The 12,500-nt window shown below is 34.9% G+C and overlaps 1 protein-coding gene across 1 annotated transcript in view; it reads left to right on the plus strand.

Moving 5' to 3' along the window:
• Positions 1-12,500, plus strand: part of LOC137619018 (uncharacterized) — a 124,562-nt gene that overhangs the window by 40,962 nt on the left and 71,100 nt on the right. The window lies entirely within an intron of this gene.

Raw genomic sequence — 12,500 nt, forward strand, 5'->3', positions numbered from 1 at the left:
AATGATCTTCCTGATCAGGCAGTTGAATCAGTGGAACTCAAAAGTCCAAACTTACAGCGAATGTTTTTATGTTGAACAGGAGGACTTATGTCTCTCCTCATAATTAATATATGAAATATCTCTTTTAACTTATTGATCTTAAACTATTTTGTGATAATTAATTATTACATCTTATATAGTTTATTACCTCTGCCAAGGAGGTTATAAAATCGAGTCTGTTTATTTACTTTCTATTTTCTTATTTTAATTCATCACTGGGCTATTCTCCATGTTGGAGCCCTAGGGCTTATACCATCCTGCTATTCAACTAGGGTTGCAGCTAGGCTAATAATGATAAAAATAATAATAATAATAATAATAATAATAATAATAATAATAATAATAATAATGATAATGATAATGATAATGATAATAATAATAATAATATTCTTAGTGAGTTCCTTATCTGACAGCATTTTATCGCAATTCTTAGAATTAGGCCAAAAAATTATAGCCAAAATCGCATTTGAACGCACGCCATTTGTAAGGTATTGATGATAAGAAATAGATGGATTTACATTTACTGAATAAACATCAGTAAACGCAGTGGTTTAAAGTCCATTGCATGAAAAAAGCCTCAGTCATGCCCTTATTCATACCTGGGGTTTGGACAGTTTTTATCATCATGCTGACCAGGGTGGGTTGGTGATGGACGGAGATTTTCGTCTGATTGCTCACAGCAAACCAACCTAATATGGGTGGCCCTGACTAGTACAGCTTTACTGATCTTGATGATAAACAAACCCTTTCACCACGTTAAGGTATAAATATATGTGCATATATATACATACACACACACACACAAACACACACACACACACACACATATATATATATATATATATATATATGATTATACCGAACCTTCTGTTATATAGAGATCTTTTTTTCTCCTTTATTACTTTAGGTAACACACCTAAGGCCACCTCCTCCTACCATTACCCAATACAAATTCGTAATCTTCCAAAGATAATATGTTTAGCCACTGCTGATCTTTGGAACTCGCTTCCTGCGTCTTTTCTTCGTTTCGCTGTCTCTAATTCTTCGAGCCTGGGATACTAAAAGACTTTAGGGTTGTGATAGCCTAATGGAAAAGTCCCTGTCTGGCGTTCTGTCAGACTCGGGTTCAAAAACTTCTCAAGCTCTATAGTTTATTGTAGTATCTGCAGCCTCACCATCCATGTGAGCTAAGGAAGGAGGGGGGGCTGGTTTTGAGGGGAGCTTATAGGTCTCACAGCTGAATCATCAGCAGCCATTGCGTAACCCTCCCTGGTCCAAGCTTGGATGGAGAGGGTGCACGGATGCAGATCATATACGGGCAGCTCTTTTAGGAGGAGGACACAACAAAATCAAACCATTGTTCTCTAGTCTTAGGTAGTGCCACAGCCTTTGTACCATGGCCTTACACTGTCTTGGATTAGAGTTCCCTTGCTTGAGGGTGCACTTGGGCACACTATTTTGTCTAATTTCTCTTCCTCTTGTTTTGTTGGAGTTTTTATAGTTTATACAGTATATTGAAGATCAAATTTAATGCTACTATTCTTAAAATACTTTTATTTTCATTGTTTTTTACATATATTGTAGTTTATTTATTTCGTTGTTTCCTTTCCTCAGTGGGCTATTTTTCCCTGTTGGAGCCCTTGGGCTTATAGCATCTTTCTTTTTCCAATTAGGGTTCAAGCTTAGCTTCTAATAATAATAATAATAATATTAATAATAATAATAATACGGTCAGCTTTTAGGGCATTGTAATTGTCCCCTAGCTATGCTACTCATGAGCGGCCTTTATACCTTAGGATAGCTTCTGCATATAAGAAGACAGGGATGCGATTTCGTCTTGCATTACGCAGTGTAAAATGCAATTTTTCATGGAATGTTTACTCGATCGGAGTTTTGTTTGACCGAACAAAGGAAATGAAGTTATGTGCTGTGAAGATTATCAATATACGTCGAAGGGTTATTAATATCTTTACTCATCGAGGCGTGATCACCAGAATATCTTGTATCTCATGAATATTTTGCTCCATTATGGGAATGGTGTTATCTTTTATCAAAGTGGTGATAGTGATATCTGTTATTATTATTATTATTATTATTATTATTATTATTATTATTATAGTTGTAGTAGTAGTAGTAGTAGTAGTAGTAGTACTAGTAGTAGTAGTAGTAGTGCAAATAAGAACTGTTGATTTTCAATATCGGTCTTTGTATTTTCTTGATAAATTTGTATGAAATTATTATTATTATTATTATTATTATTATTATTATTATTATTACTAGCTACGCTACAACCCCAGTTAAAAAAGCAGGATGCTATATGCCCAAGGGTTCCAACAGAGAAAAATAATCAAGTGAGGAAAGGAAATAAGAAAATGAATAAACGATATGAGAAATAATGAACAAATAAAATAAACATTAAAACAAATATATCATATATAAACTATAAAAAGACTTATTCTTTGTTATAGAACTATTATCAATATAGCAGAATTGTTTTCTATTATATAAATACTATTCTTTTATTATTTCTGTATTATTAATTACATTTTTTTTTTATTATCTTACAGTTATTACAATTATATATGCCATCAGCATTACCGTTAAATGTAACTTCACACAATATCAAAAACTATCAATCTCCTTGATAAATCTGCATATTGTATTATGATGAAATAAGAATACACTATAATACATTTCCCATAAACAAAATGTGCATAACTTACTGACAAAGGGTTGAAGGGATTTATATTACCAAGGGGTTTTACCGCCGTCATTAGCAATGGAGGGATAGATGAGAAGGTATTGAAATCGCACATGGATTATCCTCCGGAGAATTATCAAGGTATGCGTATAGATACACACACACACACACACACATATATATATATATATATATATATACACATGTGCGCGCGTGTGTGTGTGTGTGTGCAGAGAGAGAGAGAGAGAGAGAGAGAGAGAGAGAGAGAGAACTTATTACTCTCTAAGACGAAAAGCAATCTTACGAGTTATATGCGTTGCAAAACTGGAGTTTGCGTAAGCTGTTGAAATCCTTCTGCAACTTCGCTTCTCTGTTGCAACTTCATCTGGCAATGATTTTTTGTTGGGAAACTTTGTCCTTTTTAACTCCGTTTAGACCACATTGAAAACCGACTCTTTTTTTTCCTTCGAGAGATGAAAAAGGATCCAGGGGAAAAGAAAAGATGCTGAGACTGAAAAGGAGATTAATTATTATTGAAGTTCCACTGGATGTCCTTAAATTTTCTCTCTCTCTCTCTCTCTCTCTCTCTCTCTCTCTCTCTCTCTCTCTCCGTCAAGTTTTCCATTTGAAAACAAATCCCAGTGCAATGATTAATATTGCTTTCATATTGGCTCCAGTAAGAATTCGGGTTCCTTTGTTTAACAGATAATAAATCCACATCACTGGGAATATTCCATTCATAAATTAATCCGGGTAAACTTATTTTGAATTGGAAATGAGTAATTTATGCCAAAGTGTATGGAGGGAAAAGATAATAGTCGGATATTTCAGTCAAAGACAATGTTAGCTGATACATCGAGATGAATTATTATTATTATTATTATTATTATTATTATTATTATTATTATTATTGATTTTATTTTTATTGTTTATATTATTATTATTACTGTTATTATTATTAAAATTAAATATAGTTTTTTTATATATGGGAATAGGAAAGTATAATTGGTTTGTCCCTGAGTTTGTATCCCATAACGTGGTGAAACGTTTTGTGTATTGGCATGATCATCAAAGCTCTACTAGTGAGTGACACCCATACTAGGTTGGTTTGCTGTGATCCATCGGACGAAAATTTCCCTCTCTTACCAGTTCACAGTTGTTCAGCGTGGTAATGAAAACTGGTCAAACCCCAGACATAACTAAGAATATGTCTGAGGCCTTTGTCCTTCAGGGGCTAAAAACCGCTACATTTGTTGTTGTTGTAAATGGCCATGAAATTGGCAGAAACGTCTTTTATAATAATAATAATAATAATAATAATAATAATAATAATAATAATAATAATAATAATAATAATAATAATAATAATAATAATAATAATAATAATAATAATGATATTTGTCATGTAGATAATAATACTATGAAAAACTTGATAACTGAAATTAATAAACAATGTAATTTTTTAAATACTGTTTTACTTTTAGCTTGAAAAACCTATTACCATTTTCTTATCAAAGACGCCGGTCTATTATTACAAAATATTAGGTAATAATCAACAATTTAAGCACTAATTAACCAGCCTTATCTGTTGTTTAATAGATAGCGCTCTTACTGTATGGAACTGTCAATTCAAGCAATGATTTCAATTAACCAGTCTGGCCAGCAATTGACATTCAAACTCAAACACTGCTATTAAGCATCATTGCCTATTAGAAGATAGCTATTATTAAACGATCCTTAGGTGTCACATTGTGATTTTTATTACAAAATAGAGGACTCATTGTACGGGTCAAGGCAGCTTACAGAACAGGGCCATTTTAAGATTACTCACTACAAATTTGTGTGTTGATAAATTCTGAGTGGGAATAACTTAACGTGGTGAAAGGGTAAAGGTTTATTCAATAGGGCCACCTAAACTAGGTTGGGCTGTTTCCATAATGGCTTACCCTAATTCAAAAGTATTCACACTTGAAAGAGGTGAGTCTGTTGCCATATTATCTTACCCTAATTAAAAGTATTCAAACTTGGAAGAGATGAAGTTTTTGCCTTAGCCTCATTCATTGCTTATTAGATTAAAAGATGATAATCCTGGAGCCCGTTTTGTTTGTACAAACACAAAGGATCTAATTCCCTTCCTGAAATCCTTTTAGGGGCGTTCGGCAAAGGATCTGATTGCCCTGAATAGGATCCAATTCGCTTCAGGAATGTCTTTTGTTGCTCCGAGAGAGAATTATAGTCCAGACGGGAGGGATCTGGAAGCAGGCAGCTGATGCGATGCTGTCTCTTTTAATTAAATCTACCTTTACAAAACAAGAGAATAAGAGAGGAAATTAAGATAATTACTTACATGTGTGCGTTGAAATATATATATATATATATATATGTATATGTATATATATATATATATATATATACACACACACACACATATATATATATATATATATGTGTGTGTGTGTGTGTGTATTTATATATATATATATATATATACATATATATATATATATGTATATATATATAATGTGTGTATCCCATTCTGAGTGGGGATACCTTAACGTAATGAAAGGGTTTGGGAATTGCCATGGTCAGCAAAGCTGCACTAATCAGGGCCGTCCATACTTGGTTGATTTGCCGTGAGCGATCAGACACGCTGATGAAAACTGTCCCAACACCTTCAAGATTTTCTTTCATTCCACCGTGTTTCCAGTATTGTTCTCCTGTCTGGTCTTCAGCTGGTCTCATCTTAATTTGTTGAACAGGAACTGACGGTCTATTAAATTTCTTATTCCTGATCTAGAAATTAATCTCTAGCACTGTCGTTCAATTGGTTTGTTATGCATGTTGCATAAGATTTCTATTAAAATTCTGACCATCCTTTACATTTAGATTTTCCCGGACAGATCCATCCTGTTCGTAATACTAAGCCTGAAGTTATTTCTAATAGCCAGGCCTTCTCCATCTTGAAGCTCAATACTACACAGTACTCTAGAAGTTTTATTCCGCTTGTGACCAAATTGTTGAATAATCTTCTTATTCGGGTAGTTGAATAGGGAAAATATCAAACGTTAAATATTTTAATGTTGAACAGGCTGACATAAATATTTTTTATAGTTTATATGTGAAATATTTGTGTTAATGATGTTACTGTTTTTAACATATTTTATTTCAATTGTTCATTACCTTTCATATCGTTTTTATCCTTATTCCTCTCCTCACTAGGCTATTTTTCCTTGTTGGAGGCCTAGAGCTTATAGCATCTTGTTTATCCAGCTAGGCTTATAGCTTAGCTAGTAATGAAATAATAATAATGATAATGAATAAGGACATGTCTGAGGCCTTTGTCCTACAGTGTACTAGGAATGCACGCCAGCATTTGTTGTGATATATGTATATATATATATATATATATATACATATATAAATATGCATATATATACACACACACACACACACACACACACATATATATATATATATATATATTTAAGAGTATACGAGAAATATCCTGACACTCCTGTTGTAAAATACATCGGTTTCTTTGCGATACAAAACACTACAATGTTTTAATTCTAACATCAACTTTTGATATGTAAAAAACTTTTTTTTCTATTTACTGGTTATAACATGATATTGATAAATTTAGTGTACACACACAAACACACAAACACGCATATATATATATATATATATATATACATATATATATATACATATACATATATATATATATATATATATATACATATTGTATATGTGTGTGTTGTGCTCGTAAAGAAATGCATTACTACATGAATCATACCTTGGCATTGCATACGCAAGCATGATATTAGTCCAAAACCATTTAACCCGAGTGATCTCCACCGAAAAAAAAATAGAATAAAATAAAAATAGTATCTGGAATAGGCCGGGTGGCCATTATCAGAGGCCACAAATCAAATGGTTGGGTCTTGTTTCTGCTCCTTCGGGGTTTAATTGCGGTGCTTAAATGGCCTCTGGCAGTAGATGCTTAGCCAGTTAATAAGGCCTTAATAACAACTTTCGTAAATCTCCCGCGCGTTATGACACTAAACACGGATGTTAAAGTTCCTAATTGGTGGGGAAAAGCAGGTGCTTTAAGGTACATTTCGTTTGTTGTGGTGATAATAATAATAATAATAATAATAATAATAATAATAATAATAATAATAATAATAATAATAATATGCTCTATAAGATAAAGAGCAAGTGTCTGACTATACAAGAGCAAACCATACCAGGTCAGTTTGCTGTGAGCAATTAGATGAAAGTCTCCCACCATTACCAATCGGTTCTGGGTAGTATGGTGGTGAAAACTGGACAAGTCCCAGGCATGAATTGACATGTATGGGGTCTATGTCCAGAAATGGATTGGAAAGGGTTGTACTTATTGTTCTTTTATATAATTATATATATATATATATATATATATAAATATATATATATATATAAATATATACATATATATATATATATATATATATACACCCACAAATATTTCTTAACAATCGCTCACAGGCGCATTGCAAGACATATAACTGTTCGGTCTCTCCCCGTCCCTCGAGTAGTGGGGAGCTGGAGTAGTTATTCCGTGGTTTAAATGTTTGAAGGCCTCTCATGTATGATAGAGGAAAGGGACAGTGACATTGCCCTATCAAGGACAATGCCCTAGAGACTGAGTGGGTGGGAAGGGTTGAATTTGCGAGTGTGTGAGCGTTATATCTATAAATACTTAGCCATCATTTTTAACGGGTCGGTACACTGGTATTAATAATATATAAATATATATATATATATATATATATATGTGTGTGTGTGTGTGTGTGTATATATGTATATATATATATATATATATATATAATGTTTATATAGATATTCGTATACACACATACATACACACACATACACACAAACACACACATACACACACACACACACACACACATATATATATATATATATATATATGTATGTATTTACTACTAACAAATATACACGAACACAAAAGCCTAATTCATATCACCGCAGTCACAATACTTTGCATAAATATGTTCATACCCAGACATAAAACTGCAATTTTTGCTTGCCACAAGTGAATCAATACCCAGCTTGCAACCAGGTCATTTATTTGGGAGACAAATGGCAGGTGGTAAACGGATAATTGAAATGCGAGAAACTGATTGTTTCCTTCTGCAATTTGGCAGATTGAGAGGCTGTCTTTGTTTGGTTATATTTTCTTTGCTGTTTATTTTGTATTTGTTTGTAAATGTTATTATTAGCTTTTGTAGTATAGGTAGTTGATATTGGTATTAATACTATTATTTAGTATAGGTAGTTGATACTAGTATTAATACTACTACTTTTACTGATACTGATATTATTATTATTATTATTATTATTATTATTATTATTATTATTATTATTATAAATCCAAATGTATAAGATTTATATGTATATATATGCATAGAGAGAGAGAGAGAGAGAGAGAGAGAGTGAGAGAGAGAGAGAGAGAGAGAGAGAGAGACAGACAGACAGACAGAGACAGAGAGGGAATTTGGTTCCCCTCACTCGTGTCTCAATTTTTCTTATTCATCTCCTATGGGAGGTAAATCAGTTGTTGTTTGCAGATGATACTTTACTGGTTGCAGAAACAGAAGAGAAGCTTGACCGACGAGTGACATAATTTGGAAGGGTGTGTGAGAGAAGGAAGTTGAGAGTTAATGTGGGTAAGAGTAACGTTATGAGATGTACAAGAAGGGAAGGTGGTGCAAGGTTGAATGTCATGTTGAATGGAGAGTTACTTGAGGAGGTGGATCAGTTTAAGTACTTGGGGTCTATTGTTGCAGTAAATGGTGGAGTGGAAGCAGATGTACGTCAGAGAGTGAATGAAGGTTGCAAAGTGTTGGGGGCAGTTAAGGGAGTAGTAAATAATAGAGGGTTGGGCATGAATGTAAAGAGAGTTCTATATGAGAAAGTGATTGTACCAACTGTGATGTATGGATCGGAGTTGTGGGGAATAAAAGTGATGGAGAGACAGAAATTGAATGTGTTTGAGATGAAATGTGTAAGGAGTATGGCTGGTGTATCTCGAGTAGATAGGGTTAGGAACGAAGTGGTGAGGGAGAGAACGGGTGTAAGAAATGAGTTAGCGGCTAGAGTGGATATGAATGTGTTGAGGTGGTTTGGCCATGTTGAGAGAATGGAAAATGGTTGTCTGCTAAAAAAGGTGATGAATGCAAGAGTTGATGGGAGAAGTACAAGAGGAAGGCCAAGGTTTGGGTGGATGGATGGTGTGAAGAAAGCTCTGGGTGATAGGAGGATAGATGTGAGAGAGGCAAGAGAGCGTGCTAGAAATAGGAATGAATGGCTAGCGATTGTGACGCAGTTCCAGTAGGCCCTGCTGCTTCCTCCGGTGCCTTAGATGACCGCGGAGGTAGCAGCAGTAGGGGAGTCAGCATTATGAAGCTTCATCTGTGGTGGAAATGTGGGAGGTTGGGCTGTGGCACCCTAGCAGTACCAGCTGAACTCGGTTGAGTCCCTGATTAGGCTGAAGGAACATAGAGAGTAGAGGTCCCCTTTTTGTTTTGTTTCATTGTTGGTGTCGGCTACCCCCCAAAATTGGGGGAAGTGCCTTGGTATATGGATATGGATGGATCTCCTATATTATTCTATTTTCCACATCATATTCTTATATATTTTGCATTTTTATTGTTCGTATTTCATTATTTGTGATTCTCTCTCTCTCTCTCTCTCTCTCTCTCTCTCTCTCTCTCTATATATATATATATATATATATATATAATATGCAGCCGTTCTAGTCCACTGGAGAACAATGGCCTCAGACATGTTAGTTCAAGTTCGGGTTTAATCTAGTTTTCCTCACCATGCAGGCCAGTGGCATAGGGGTGATGTATGGAGATTCTCCTCTGATTTGTTTATCATGGCGATATGCTTTATCCTTATTCAGAAAGGGTCTATATATATATATATATATATATATGTATGTATATATATATATATGTATATATATATATATATATATATATATATATATTTATTATATATATATATGAATTAATATAAAATATTTATTAGGTACAGACAGAGAGAAGCAGACGATGAACAGTTTGAGATAGTAGTTCCTGTGGGGGCAGGGAGGGGGGAGGAAATATGCCCCCCACGCCAACCACTAAAGCGTCCACCTTGATGGCACCCGCGAAGGACTCGGAAGGACTTAATTGCTATACCGGATGATCCTTTAGTAAGGTCACCAGCACAGGATACAGTCATGAAGGGACGATATATCTCTTCGATATTCTTAAGGATAGCATCCTCACGTTCTGTGATACTTGATATCTTGAAAGCATGGCAGAGGCCCTGGCACGTCGGTTGTTACTGAATTTATACGAGAGTCATTACTCCTTCGATAGTTTTCGTTAGCCTTTGGTAGAGAAAGAAGCAATACTGCTTTTCCCATCGGTTGAGATCTATTGAGTTCGGTTTGCACTTTGGTGGGTGGGAAATTTGGGTTTGGTATGACAATGGGTTGGGGATGAGCTATGTATTCTAGACTTTAACACTTCGTTATTACTATTTTTATAATTACTATCTAAGCTACAACCCTAGTTGGAAAAGCAGGATGCTATAAGCTGAAGGGCTCCAACTGAGAAAAATAGCTTAATGAATAAAGGAAATAAACAAACTACAAGAAAAGTAATTAAAAATCTAAATAGAGTTTTTTTTTTTCAGAATAGTAATAACGTTAGAATAGTGCTTTTATAAATAAATTATTAAGAGAGATTTATATCAGCTTGTTCAACATAAAAACATTCGCTGGACGTTTGAACTTTTAAGTGTAGACAAACAATGTTAACTTTGGTCAATTAAGAAGTTTAATTAGTATTTAGTGTGGTTACCAATAATCGTGTGTAGTCAATATCCCTGCTTTATTCGGTGGTGTTCAGTAACCAAATGTTTACTTTACATTTGCATGGTCAGCACATATCCCTGACTGCTTGCAGGCCACAAGCAAGCTTGGGCCAAGCTTATTAGCTGACCTTTAGCTTAATATGGATTTGTGGAGAAACAACACTCGCATCATGAATTCAGAAGTTGATAAAGAGAATTATTTTCCGCTGGCCTAGAATTTGGAAGAGATTCCTCTTGACAGGAATTCGCCCAGGAAACATTATTCTGTTAACAGGGATTATTGGAAAATCATTATTCTCTGATCAGAAATTTTTGGGAGAAACATTATTCCTGGTCATCGGACGTCCTCCTGAGTTTGTGATTAAAGGTGGATGGATAAGAACATTTAGAGAGAATTTCTGATTATAGGTGGATAGATAAGAACATTTTGAGAGAGAGAGAGAGAGAGAGAGAGAGAGAGAGAGAGAGAGAGTTGAAAAGCTTGAAGGTACACTGAGGCACACTGGTCCATGAGTTTCCTTATTCTCTTTCCTCACTGGGTTATTTTTGCTGCTGGAGGCCTTAGGCTTATAGCAACCTGCTTTTTCAGCTTGGAGTGTAGCTTAGCTAATAATAATAATAATAATAATAATAATAATAATAATAATAATAATATATCAAATTGTAAATAAATGGCAATGGTTAAATGAAAAAGAAATAGTTAGGGAAATTAATGAGCAACACATCATTACGATCATAGCCTTAATCCCCGTTATGCTCCCTACAGGGCCCTACAGAATGGCAAATCCGTTAATGGACGGTATGGCAGTAATGAACAATTTCAATGGTGAGAGAGACACATTATTACAGGAGTAATTGGGCCAATGAAACATACCCATTCGCTGATTAAGAATGTACCTTCATTTTTAATTCGCGTCACGCTTGCTGCAGGGCCCATCATAAGCGACGCGATCCATTAATGGAAGCAATAATAGTGAAGTGTTTGCCGTACCATTTGAGCGTTACGCTCCATGAAGGGCTCCTCAGTCAGCTGATGATAATGATGATGATGATGCTGGAGGGAGGAATCAGATATACACAATTCAGGATTTGCCGCTGACGACTGGTCGTTTTCTTTAAGGGCTCAATGGGGAGGGGGGGGGACTATTATTATTATTATTATTATTATTATTATTATTATTATTATTATTATTATTATTAACAAGAGTTTATTGATAGTAGCAAAAGCAAAGAGATCAGGTTTTTCACGAATTGGTAAAGCACCAAGTGTTTAAAAGTTTAAAGGCCGCTCATGAATGACAGAGGCAAGGGACAGTGACATTGACCTAGCAAGCAGGACAATGCCATAGAGACTGACCATATATGCATGTAATCAGCGCCTAAGCTCCTTCTCCACCCAAGCTAGGACCAAGGAGGGCCAGGGAATGGGTGCTGATGACTCAGCAGATATACCTATAGGCTTCCCCAAACCCCCCATCCTTAGCTCCCAAGGATGGTGAGATGGCAGCAACCAAAGGAACTGAAGAGTTTGTGGGACTCGAACTCCAGTCTGGCGTTCACCAGTCAGGGGCGTTACCACATCGGCCACCACAATATAAGGGTCAATATTACCATTGCAGAGTTGAATAGTCGATATTGATGTTTGTATTTACGCTTACATAGACTCCAATAAATGATTAGGAGAATAAATAACTGTTAAAAGTCGTTCGTATACCATAGGCAGTCTTAATGTTAACAATATTGAATGTACTTTTTTTTGTATTTCTAATATATAATCATTGATCCTTATCTAGAACAATCTCTCTCTCTCTCTCTC

This window comes from Palaemon carinicauda, chromosome 25 (assembly GCF_036898095.1).
Source record: "Palaemon carinicauda isolate YSFRI2023 chromosome 25, ASM3689809v2, whole genome shotgun sequence".
Taxonomy (NCBI): domain Eukaryota; kingdom Metazoa; phylum Arthropoda; class Malacostraca; order Decapoda; family Palaemonidae; genus Palaemon; species Palaemon carinicauda.